Source organism: Ovis aries, chromosome 25 (genome assembly GCF_016772045.2).
Source record: "Ovis aries strain OAR_USU_Benz2616 breed Rambouillet chromosome 25, ARS-UI_Ramb_v3.0, whole genome shotgun sequence".
Classification (NCBI taxonomy): domain Eukaryota; kingdom Metazoa; phylum Chordata; class Mammalia; order Artiodactyla; family Bovidae; genus Ovis; species Ovis aries.
This window is the reverse complement of record NC_056078.1, coordinates 35,125,334-35,138,873: the sequence shown is the minus strand read 5'-3', so window position 1 is coordinate 35,138,873 and position 13,540 is coordinate 35,125,334. Positions and strand designations below refer to the sequence as shown.

Here is a 13,540-nt window from a genome sequence, read left to right as displayed (position 1 = left end):
TCACTATGTAGCTCTAAAAGGTGACTCCTCTTTTGAAGAAATATCAACAATTCCACAATCATACCTAAAACAGTTCATGATAATGCCTTAGCATAGACACATGTTTAATCACTGTTCAGATTTTTCCAACGTCTTATCAGGTTTCGCCTCCGCGGCTGGGCGCCGCGTCCCGCGCGAGCCGTCGCAGAGCGCCCCGCGCTCCCCGCACCTGCGCCCCTTCCTCACCGCAACAGGTCAGGGGCGGGCGGAGGCGGCGAGGGCGCGCGAGCAGAGAGTGGAGGACTCCAGGTCTGGAAGAGGGAGACGGCGTCTGCAGATCGTGGAACTGGTTAATTTCCCTCGGTGATACATTCTTCTTGATGTCTGATCCTCTGACTGCCACGCGCTAGCCCTCCGACTTTGCGAGCGCCGGGGTTGGCGAATTAGGAGGGAGAGGACCTGGAGCGTTACAGGAATCATCCTTTACCTTAAGGTGCTTGGGAGTTACGTTAATGAAGCTGCGAGGGACCTGCAAGGGGTCTTGCGACTTTCCTCCTAGAACTGACAGCGATGATGTGGCTGGAGATATGCAACTTGGAGGTGTGTTGCTGTGGACCCTTTGCAGGAAGAAAAGAACTATTACATATCAGAATTAATACGTCTTATTCATTCACTGTGGCAATTGAATTTCTGTAGTGTCTTTGGCATTTGCTTAACTCTTCAATCTGTTAAAAAATGCTCTTAACTCTTCAACCTCCTAAAAATACGGTTTTCAAGACTTACATTGTGTTAATTTTGAATACAGAAATCATGAAGGGGCTGAGAATTTATGCAAGAGTAAAGATCAGGTGATTTTCAACATTGCTTTCTCTTACAAGATGTAAAATATGCATGCATTTCCACCAGAAGTCACTGTTTGCCACCAGAAGTCACTGTTTCGTTGTGAGGTTATGAGACCTTTAGTAGTTAGACTGTGTCAAAACTGGCTTTCTCTTCTGTTTCCTATTAGTTTGACTGAATTTTACAAGGAGTTAGTGGAGCTAAAAGTTATTTTTATTGACTAAAATACTTGCTTAATTTGGCTTTGATTACATGGAAGAGTTGTCTAAGATACATATATATATATAAGTTGCATCTTTATTAGGAACATTTATAAGTTACTGGAGCCATGTGATTGTTTAGTTGAAGTTATAGTGCTTTGGGGATTGAAAAGATGAATTAAAAAAAATAAACATGGGAAAGGCAAGCTTGTTTTCCATATTTTAAAGATACAAATGAAAAGCGTTTCATGCTCAAAAATAAAAAATAAAAAATAAAAAACAGTTTTTTTAATAGAAATCAATTTTTGGTTGATGTGACTATTGAATCTCTTCTGATTTATAGATTTCCTCTGCTTCTCTTATTTTCCTTGAATGTTTATGTGCTTTGGTTTTTTGCTGCTGTTCTGTTTTTCTGTAGATACCAGGTCATTTGTTCTATAGCATTTCCTACACTTTGGATTTTGCTGATTGCATCCCTGTGGTATCATTGACATGCTCCTTTGTCCCCTATGCTTCCTGAAAATTGGCATTTGAGTTAAAGCTTCATCAGGGTCAGAGTTAGAAGTTCTAGGAAAACAGCTCACTTTACTGTGATCCTGCAAGTGATGTGATCTCCAAAGCTTATACTGGAAGACTATGACGTTGGCAACACCCTGAAATATATATTTATTCATTCTCCCACCTTTCTCCTTTGTGTATTTGTGTGTGCATGTACAGACACACACATACACACACACAAGCAAGACTGTTTCAAAGGTGATGGTGTTTATTTCCATCAGGACATACATAAATGTCTGGTTGTCTCACATAATGTGATGTTTCCATACTTACATGCATTGTCTGGTTCCATTGTCTGGATTCATTAATGCTTTAGAGACCAAAAAATGGATTAAAGTGATCAGTCTTTGAATTTCAGCTGATATTCCCTCTATACAGAGAAGCTATTTCTCCTCAACCCATGATCCAGAGGAAGAAATCCTAAAATGAAAACAGGATAAATTTTTGATATTTGTCCTTTATTATCTAGATTTTAAAACCACAAGGTGATTCCTTGATATCCTTTCAAAAGTTACTGGCAAGCTTTCCATTATTATTATCATTATGAACACATGCATTAAAACCTGATTGATAAGTTTTAATCCATTGCAGTTTTTATCCTTCTGGATGATCTATTTGTCCTATCTTTAGCCAGTAGGAGCTTCTTCAGGTAATCTCTTAAGTACATTGATACATCTCTGCTGCTGCTGCTAAGTTGCTTCAGTCGTGTCTGACTCTGTGCGACCCCATAGACGGCAGCCCACCAGGCTCCCCCATCCCTGGGATTCTCCAGGCAAGAACACTGGAGTGGGTTGCCATTTCCTTCTCCAATGCATGAAAGTGAAAAGTGAAAATGAAGTCACTCAGTCGTGTCCGACTCCCAGCGACCCCATGGACTGCAGCCTTCCAGGCTCCTCCGTCCATGGGATTTTCCAGGCAAGAGTACTGGAGTGGGGTGCCATTGCCTTCTCTGTGACACATCTCTAGTAGTATCTTAAAGCCTCTTTGCTATCTGTGCTGTGTTGCACTGTCCTCAGTCACTAAGTGGTGTCCAACTCTTTGCAACCCCATGGACTGTAGCCCGCTAAGTTCCTCTGTCTATGGGATTCTCCAGACAAGAACACTAGAGGGGGTTGCCATTTCCTACTCCAGAGGATCTTCCCAACCCAGGGGTCGAACCCATATCTCTTGTATCTCCTGCATTGGCAGGCGGGTTCCTTACCACTGCACCACCTGGGAAGCCTCATTCCTGTCTAGCGTGGCAAATTATTTCAGGTTCGTCTTGAACCTTTTATTCCCCAGAGCAAATCAGTCAATTCTCCAAGAGTCTCTGGTTCCTCTCAGTAGTAAATGGTATTAGAAATGAGAATCTGGGACTTCCCTGGTGGTCCAGTGATTAAGATTCCACACTTCCACTGCAAGGAGTGAGAGTTTAATCCCTAGTAGGGCAAGTCCCACGTGCCACACAGTGAGGCCAAAGAAAAAAGAAAAAAGAAATGACAGTCTGAACTAGGAATGCTCACTGCTTACTGGGTTTGTCATTACTTCTAGGCCTTCTTAGTCAACTGATAGGAAAATAATTTCAGATAAAATACAGTTCACAATGACGATTTAAATGCAGAGTTACAGAGTTTTTAAAACTTAACCTTATCCATCTTACATCTTTTTCACCTTCCAATTATTCCAAAAGTCTCAGTTTTCAATATCAATAACAGAGTCATTCGTTTGATTTACTCCATGATACACACAGCCTCAGAGTAACAATACTAACACTACTATCACCAGTATCATTACTGAATACCATTTAAGATATTTTGCAGTTCTTTTTGTCTCTGGAGAACATTCCTTTACTGTTGCAGAAGGACTGTGTTCACTTGCAGTGTCACTTGGGATAACTCCTTTCTGTGTGGTTACATCAACAATCGGATCTACAGTTAGGTTAATTTGTTTCATTTTTCCGAAAATCTTTTTCAAGTTCAATTAGCTTTCTTGCCATCTCACCTGTTGACTTTGCATCTCATTGTATCACCTCTCTTTCTTTGCTTATTCTTGTTTTAGAAAGGCAATGTTTTCTAAAACGCATGTGTTGGGTAAATGATCTTCTATACCATAAAGATAAATCTGATAAATCATTTTTGCTTTGGGATTGGTTGAAATGCCTCATTCTATTTGTTGTTTGTTTTCTTTTCCTTTTGTTGCTATTTCATTCTTAAACATGTTTCTTTCTGGTGAGGCCTTTGTTTATTAACAGAGTGGATGATTTACTCTGCCTGCCTCTTCTCCAATGCAGACACTAGAGTAGGCACTTTTGTTTTAGTCGCTAAGTTGTATTGATAATAACATATTTATCGATATATTGAGGCCTTATGTGCACTAAAATGTATGAAGTAAGGACCAGGTACATGTACTGAGGACTAACTTAATCTCCCTAACTTAACAGCCCTATGACATATATATATTACAGTCCCTATTTTAGAAACGAGAAACTCGATATATGGAACACTTTACCTAAAATAACACAGCTGCTGCTAAGTCACTTCAGTCGTGTCTGACTCTGTGAGACCCCATAGACGGCAGCCCACCAGGCTCCCCTGTCACTGGGATTCTCCAGGCAAGAACACTGGAGTGGGTTGCCATTTCCTTCTCCAATGCATGAAAGTGAAGAGTGGAAGTGAAGTCGCTCAGTCATGTCCAACTCTTAGTGACCCCATGGACTGCAGCCTTCCAGGCTCCTCCATCCATGGGATTTTCCAGGCAAGAGTACTGGAGTGGGCTGCCATTGCCTTCTCCAAAAATAACATAGCTAGTAAGTGCCAAAGCCAAGAAGAATCCCTTCTCAGAGTTAAATCTAGAAGAGAGACTGACGTTCACCTCTCTGACTCTAAACTCTAGCATTTAGTGTATTTCCTACTGCTCTGATTTTAGGCCTGTCTTTAAGGCAAAGAATGTAACCCCTAGCAAAGGTGAGGGAAAGCTGCGAGTTTTCTCTCAAGCATTTGCAGTTGGCAAAAATCTGTAAGCTGCCACCTGTTCCCAGAATTCCCTGTTCCCAGGGCTCACCTTTCCTCCATCTTTTGTCCACAGCAGCCCTCAGGATGAAGTGCGTGACAGCCAGTCCCTCCCTAGGTGGTATATGGAAAAACTAGACTCTGAACAGAGCAGAATCAATCCAATGTGAGTAGGAAATGGAAGGCAAGACCCTGGCCCCTCAGAAGGGAGCCTGCCAGTTTCACGGAGCTAAATCCTCCTCTGACTATGGGCAGACAGGGGGAAGAGAGGAGACTGTTCTTCCTTATTATCCATTCCTCACAGAGCAGACAGTGGGCAGAACCTGTGCCACCAAAGAAGCTGAGAATTCTGGGGCCATTTTGCCATGCCTGGTAGATACTCAATTATTCGACAATATTATGAATCACTTCTACTGATGAGAAAAAGAGGTCTTGAGACAATAAGTACCTGGCCCATCTTTCATTAGAATTATAGTTGGGGAAATTTCCCCCAAAATATTCAGATGATTGACTCTTTCTATTTTCAGAACTGTTTCTCTTTCATTTCATTAACATTCACGTAGCAACTGGGAGAAAAACCTTTCAAGATCCGATTGCCTGAGGCCATTTAAAGTAGAAGTCCTCTATATGCTAAATAATTTAATCTTCACAACAAACCCATGAGGCAAAGGTTAATTTTCCATATTGTCAAATTAAGGAAACTTCAACTGAAACAAAATTTGGCCAAGGTCACTTTGCTGTTGAGCAGTGGAGGCTGAATTCCAAAGTGCTTGCTACTACGCCACCCTACCAAGACCCTATATGCAAGACAGCAAAAGAAACACAAGTGTGAAGAACAGAATTTTGGACTCTGTAGGAAAAGGCAAGGATGGGATGATTTGAGCGAATAACACTGAAACATGTATATTGCCATATGTGAACTAGAACCAGACCAAGTTCAATGCATGAGACAGGGCACTCAGGGCTGGTGCACTGGGATACCTCAGAGGGATGGGATGGGGAGGGAGAAGGGAGGGGGTTCAGGATGGGGAACACATGTACATGCATGGCTGATTCATGTCAATGTATGGCATAAACCATTGCAGTATTTAAAGTAATTAGCCTCCAATTAAAATAAACAAATTAATAAAAAAGAAGAAGAAGAATCCTTTGTCTAGTAGTAATGTTCAAAATTCTCCAAGCCAGTCTTCAGCAATACGTGAACTGTGAACTTCCAGATGTTCAAGCCAGTTTTAGAAAAGGCAGAAGAACCAGAGATCAAATTGCCAACATCCACTGGGTCATCGAAAAAGCAAGAGAGTTCCAGAAAAACATGTATTTCTGCTTTATTGACTATGCCAAAGCCTTTGACTGTGTGGATCACAATAAACTAAGGAAAATTCTGAAAGAGATGGGAATACAGACCACCTGACCTGCCTCTTGAGAAATCTGTATGCAGGTCAGGAAGCAATGGTTAGAATTGGACATGGAACAACAGACTGGTTCCAAATAGGAAAAGAAGTATGTCATGGCTGTCTATTGTCACCCTACTTATTTAACTTCTATGCAGAGTACATCATGAGAAACGCTGGGCTGGAAGAAACATAAGCTGGAATCAAGATTGCCGGGAGAAATATCAATCACCTCAGATATGCAGATGACACCACTCTTATGGCAGAAAGTGAAAAGGAACTAAAATGCCTCTTGATGGAAGTGAAAGAGGAGAGTGAAAAAGTTGGCTTAAAGCTCAACATTCAGAGAACTAAGATCATGGCCTCTGGTTCCATCACTTCATGGGAAATAGATGGGAAACAGTGGAAACAATGTCAGACTTTATTTTGGGGGGCTCCAAAATCACTGCAGATTGTGATTGTAGCCATGAAATTAAAAGACGCTTACTCCTTGGAAGAAAAGTTATGACCAACCTAGATAGTATATTCAAAAGCAAAGACATTACTTTGCCAACAAAGGTCCGTCTAGTCAAGGCTATGGTTTTTCCTGTGGTCATGTATGGATGTGAGAGTTGGACTGTGAAGAAAGCTGAGCACCAAAGAATTAATGCTTTTGAAATGTGGTGTTGGAGAAGACTCTTGAGAGTCCCTTGGACTGCAAGGAGATCCAACCAGTCCATTCTGAAGATCAGCCCTGGGATTTCTTTGGAAGGAATGATGCTATAGCTGAAACTCCAGTACTTTAGCCACCTCATGTGAAGAGTTGGCTCACTGGAAAAGACTCTGATGCTGGGAGGGATTAGGGGCAGAAGGAGAAGGGGACAACCGAGGATGAGATGGCTGGATGGGATCACCGACTTGATGGACATGAGTTTGAGTGAACTCCGGGAGTTGGTGATGGACAGGCAGGCCTGGCATGCTGCGATTCATGGGGTTGCAAGGAGTCAGACACAACTGAGCGACTGAACTGAACTGAACTGAACTCCTTGGAAGGAAAGCTATGCCAAACCTAGTCAGCATATTAAAAAGCAGAGACATTCATAACCCATTACGGGTCACTCCACTGCACTCCAGAGAGAAGAAACCCAGCTCCACCCACCAGAACTCCAACACAAGCCTCCCTAACCAGGAAACCTTGACAAGCCACTGATAGAACCCCACCCAAAGTGAGGAAGCTCCATAATATAGAGAACTCCACAAATTATCAGAATATAAAAAGGCCACCCCAAATGCAGCAATATAACCAAGATGAAGAGACAGAGGAATACTCAGCAGGTAAAGGAACAGGAGAGTTGCCCACCAAACCAAACAAAAGAGGAAGAAGTAGGGAATCTACCGGAGAAGGAATTCCGAATATTGATAGTGAAAATGATCCAAAATCTTGAAATCAAAATGGAATCACAGATAAATAGCCTAGAGACAAGGATTGAGAAGATGCAAGAAAGGTTTAACAAGGACCTAGAAGAAATAAAAAAGAGTCAAAATATAATGAATAACACAATAAATGAGATCAGAAACTCTCTGGAGGCAACAAATAGTAGAATAACGGAGGCAGAAGATAGGATTAGTGAAATAGAAGATAGAATGGTAGAAATAAATGAATCAGAGAGGAAACAAGAAAAACGAATTAAAAGAAACGAGGACAATCTCAGAGACCTCCAGGACAATATGAAACGCTCCAACATTCGAATTATAGGAGTCCCAGAAGAAGAAGACAGAAAGAAAGACCATGAGAAAATCCTTGAGGAGATAATAGTTGAAAACTTCCCTAAAATGGGGAAGGAAATAATCACCCAAGTCCAAGAAACACAGAGAGTCCCAAATAGGATAAACCCAAGGCAAAACACCCCAAGACACATATTAATCAAATTAACAAAGATCAAACACAAAGAACAAATATTAAAAGCAGCAAGGGAAAAACAACAAATAACACACAAGGGGATTCCCATAAGGATAACAGCTGATCTGTCAATAGAAACTCTTCAGGCCAGAAGGGAATGGCAAGACATACTTAAAGTGATGAAAGACAATAACCTACAGCCCAGATTACTGTACCCAGCAAGGATCTCATTCAAATACGAAGGAGAAATTGAAAGCTTTACAGACAAGCAAAAGCTGAGAGAATTCAGCACCACCAAACCAGCTCTCCAACAAATTCTAAAGGATATCCTCTAGACAGGAAACACGAAAAGGGTGTATAAACCCAAACCCAAAACAATAAAGTAAATGGCAACAGGATCATACTTATCAATAATTACCTTAAACGTAAATGGGTTGAACGCCCCAACCAAAAGACAAAGACTGGCCGAATGGATATAAAAACAAGACCCCTCTATATGCTGCTTACAAGAGACCCACCTCAAAACAAGGGACACAGACAGACTGAAAGTGAAGGGCTGGAAAAAGATATACCACGCAAATAGAGACCAAAAGAAAGCAGGAGTGGCAATACTCATATCCGATAAAATAGACTTTAAAACAAAGGCTGTGAAAAGAGACAAAGAAGGCCACTACATAATGATCAAAGGAACAATCCAAGAAGAAGATATAACAATTATAAATATATATGCACCCAATATAGGAGCACCACAATATGTAAGACAAATGCTAACAAGTATGAAAGGGGAAATCAACAATAACACAATAATAGTGGGAGACTTTAATACCCCACTCACACCTATGGACAGATCAACTAAACAGAAAATTAACAAAGAAACACAAACTTTAAATGATACATTAGATCAGTTAGACCTAATTGATATCTATAGGACATTTCACCCCAAAACAATGAATTTCACCTTTTTTTCAAGTGCTCATGGAACCTTTCCCAGGATAGATCATATCCTGGGCCATAAATCTAAACTTGATAAATTCAAGAAAATTGAAATCATTCCAAGCATCTTTTCTGACCATAATGCATTAAGATTAGATCTCAATTACAGGAGAAAAACTATTAAAAATTCCAACATATGGAGGTTGAACAACACATTTCTGAATAACCAACAAATCACAGAAGAAATCAAAAAAGAAATCAAAATATGCATAGAAACTAATGAAAATGAAAACACAACAACCCAAAACCTGTGGGACACTATAAAAGCAGTGCTAAGAGGAAAGTTCATAGCAATACAGGCATACCTCAAGAAACAAGAAAAAAGTCAAATAAATAACCTAACTCTACAACTAAAGCAACTAGAAAAGGAAGAGTTGGAGAACCCCAGAGTTAGTAGAAGGAAAGAAATCTTAAAAATTAGGGCAGAAATAAACGCAAAAGAAACAAAAGAGACCATAGCAAAAATCAACAAAGCCAAAAGCTGGTTCTTTGAAAGGATAAATTAGCCAGACTCATCAAGAAGCAAAGAGAGAAAAATCAAACCAATAAAATTAGAAATGAAAATGGAGAGATCACAACAGACAACACAGAAATACAAAGGATCATAAGAGACTACTATCAGCAGCTGTATGCCAATAAAATGGACAACGTGGAAGAAATGGACAAATTCTTAGAAAAGTACAATTTTCCAAAACTGAACCAGGAAGAAGTAGAAAATCTTAACAGACCCATCACAAGCACGGAAATTGATACTGTAATCAGAAATCTTCCAGCAAACAAAAGCCCAGGTCCAGATGGCTTCACAGCTGAATTCTACCAAAAATTTCGAGAAGAGCTAACACCTATCCTCCTCAAACTCTTCCAGAAATTGCAGAGGAAGGTAAACTTCCAAACTCATTCTATGAGGCCACCATCACCCTAATACCAAAACCTGACAAAGATGTCACAAAAAGAGAAAACTACAGGCCAATATCTCTGATGAACATAGATGCAAAAATCCTCAACAAAATTCTAGCAATCAGAATCCAACAACACATTAAAAAGATCATACACCATGACCAAGTGGGCTTTATCCCAGGGATGCAAGGATTCTTCAATATCCGCAAATCAATCAATGTAATTCACCACATTAACAAATTCGAAAAATAAAAACCATATGATTATCTCAATAGATGCAGAGAAGGCCTTTGACAAAATTCAACATCCATCTATGATAAAAACTCTCCAGAAAGCAGGAATAGAAGGAACATACCTCAACATAATAAAAGCTATCTATGACAAACCCACAGCAAACATTATCCTCAATGGTGAAAAATTGAAAGCATTTCCCTAAAGTCAGGAACAAGACAAGGGTGTCCACTTTCACCGCTACTATTCAACATAGTTCTGGAAGTTTTGGCCACAGCAATCAGAGCAGAAAAAGAAATAAAAGGAATCCAAAGTGGAAAGAAGAAGTAAAACTCTCACTGTTTGCAGATGACATGATCCTCTACATGGAAAACCCTAAAGACTCCACCAGAAAATTACTAGAGCTAATCAATGAATATAGTAAAGTTGCAGGATATAAAATCAACACACAGAAATCCCTTGCATTCCTATACACGAATAATGAGAAAGTAGAAAAAGAAATTAAGGAAACAATTCCATTCACCATTGCAACGAAAAGAATAAAATACTTAGGAATATATCTACCTAAAGAAACTAAAGACCTATATATAGAAAACTATAAAACACTGATGAAAGAAATCAAAGAGGACACTAATAGATGGAGAAATATACCATGTTCATGGATTGGAAGAATCAACATAGTGAAAATGAGTATACTACCCAAAGCAATTTACAAATTCAATGCAATCCCTATCAAGCTACCAGCCACATTTTTCACAGAACTAGAACAAATAATTTCAAGATTTGTATGGAAATACAAAAAACCTCGAATAGCCAAAGCAATCTTGAGAAAGAAGAATGGAACTGGAGGAATCAACTTGCCTGACTTCAGGCTCTACTACAAAGCCACAGTCATCAAGACAGTATGGTACTGGCACAAAGACAGACATATAGATCAATGGAACAAAATAGAAAGCCCAGAGATAAATCCACACACATATGGACACCTTATCTTTGACAAAGGAGGCAAGAATATACAATGGAGTAAAGACAATCTCTTTAACAAGTGGTGCTGGGAAAACTGGTCAACCACTTGTAAAAGAATGAAACTAGATCACTTTCTAACACCGCACACAAAAATAAACTCAAAATGGATTAAAGATCTAAATGTAAGATCAGAAACTATAAAACTCCTAGAGGAGAACATAGGCAAAACACTCTCAGACATAAATCACAGCAGGATCCTCTATGATCCACCTCCCAGAATGCTGGAAATAAAAGCAAAAATAAACAAATGGGATCTAATTAAAATTAAAAGCTTCTGCACAACAAAGGAAAATATAAGCAAGGTGAAAAGACAGCCTTCTGAATGGGAGAAAATAATACCAAATGAAGCAACTGACAAACAGCTCATCTCAAAAATATACAAGCAACTTCTGCAGCTCAACTCCAGAAAAATAAACGACCCAATCAAAAAATGGGCCAAAGAACTAAATAGACATTTCTCCAAAGAAGACATACGGATGGCTAACAAACACATGAAAAGATGCTCAACATCACTCATTATTAGAGAAATGCAAATCAAAACCACAATGAGGTACCACTTCACACCAGTCAGAATGGCTGCGATCCAAAAATCTGCAAGCAATAAATGCTGGAGAGGGTGTGGAGAAATGGGAACCCTCCTACACTGTTGGTGGGAATGCAAACTAGTACAGCCACTATGGAGAACAGTGTGGAGATTCCTTAAAAAATTGCAAATAGAACTACCTTATGACCCAGCAATCCCACTTCTGGGCATACACACCGAGGAAACCAGAATTGAAAGAGACACATGTACCCCAATGTTCATCGCAGCACTGTTTATAATAGCCAGGACATGGAAACAACCTAGATGTCCATCAGCAGATGAATGGATAAGAAAGCTGTGGTACATATACACAATGGAGTATTACTCAGCCGTTAAAAAGAATTCATTTGAATCAGTTCTGATGAGATGGATGAAACTGGAGCCGATTATACAGAGTGAAGTAAGCCAGAAAGAAAAACACCAATACAGTATACTAACACATATATATGGAATTTAGGAAGATGGCAATGACGACCCTGTATGCAAGACAGGGAAAGAGACACAGATGTGTATAACGGACTTTGGACTCAGAGGGAGAGGGAGAGGGTGGGATGATTTGGGAGAATGACATTCTAACATGTATACTATCATGTGAATTGAATCGCCAGTCTATGTCTGACGCAGGATGCAGCATGCTTGGGGCTGGTGCATGGGGATGACCCAGAAAGATGTTATAGGGAGGGAGGTGGGAGGGGGGTTCATGTTTGGGAATGCATGTAAGAATTAAAGATTTTAAAATTTAAAAAATAAAAAACTAAAATTAAAAAAAAAAATAGCAGAGACATTACTTTGCCAACAAAAGTCTGTCTAGTCAAGGCTATGGTTTTTCTAGTGGTCATGTATGGATGTGAGAGTCAGACTGTGAAGAAAGCTGATCACCAAAAAATTGATACTTTTGCACTGTGGTGTTGAAGAAGACTCTTGAGAGTTCCTTGGGCTGCAAGGAGATCCAACCAGTCCATCCTAAAGGAAATCAGTCACAAATATTCATTGGAAGGACTGATGTTGAAGCTGAAACTCCAATACTTTGGCCACCTGATGCGAAGAACTGACTCATGTGAAAAGACCCTGATGCTGAGAAAGATTGAGGGCAAAATGAGAAGGGGACGACAGAGGATGAGATGGCTGGATGGCATCACCAACCTATGGACATGAGTTTGGGTAAACTCCGGGAGTTGGTGATGGACAGGGAGGCCTGGCATGCTGCAATTCATTGGGTCACAAAGAGTCAGACATGAATGAGCGACTGAACTGAACTGAACTGAAAGCTCTCCCAGGAATATTGATACCTGATGCCCAAGAAAGAAGCAGATCTGAGCTCCCAGGTACAAAGTCTCATAGACAGTTATCCACTTAATCTCTAGCTTGTTTTGCAACAAGGCACTTAAATTCACAAAAACTGCCCAGCTCTGATTGTGGTGATGGCCTAATGTCACCTATACTTCTCCACCTGCTTGAGCCCTTCAGCAGCAGGTACTATGTACCTACGGTCTCATTGCTTCTCTTCCCAGTATCAAAACAAAACTCTTCTCTACCCTTTATCAATCTAGAGCCCATCAAGCTAAGCAGGGTTCCAGAAATCTGTTTTTTCCTTTACCCAGTGAGTTTTCACAATGAGAAAGCTTTATCTTTGATGAAAGAAAGACTCGTACAATAAACCTTGGCTGCTCTCATCTTAGGCTGGTTAATGTCCTTCACAGGACCTCAGTTTTTCCCAATTGAAAGACAAAGGGCACATCCTATTTGTTCTCTGGTTGGTGAGGTCCTTCCCAAGGAGGATTCTGGGCCTTGAGGCATGGAAGGGGGGCAATTTTAAGAGGAAGTTGCTTTCATGTTGGTCTTCTAAAAAGCATGCTCCACTTGGTTCCAATGCAGCTGGTTTTTCCTGTTATTAAGGGATACTGCAAAACCATTTCAGCTTCCCTGTTCTCTACCTAAAGGCACTAAGCGTATCGACAAACACAGAGACAGGGGTT

General features: G+C 40.2%; 1 long non-coding RNA gene across 1 annotated transcript; it reads left to right on the top strand.

The window, feature by feature from the left end:
- The first annotated feature begins 263 nt into the window (after positions 1-263).
- LOC121818001 (uncharacterized) lies at positions 264-1,225 on the top strand. The gene is made up of 2 exons (XR_006058117.2): positions 264-472; positions 539-1,225. It is a non-coding gene; the product is annotated as an uncharacterized LOC121818001 (long non-coding RNA).
- The last annotated feature ends 12,315 nt before the right edge of the window (positions 1,226-13,540 follow it).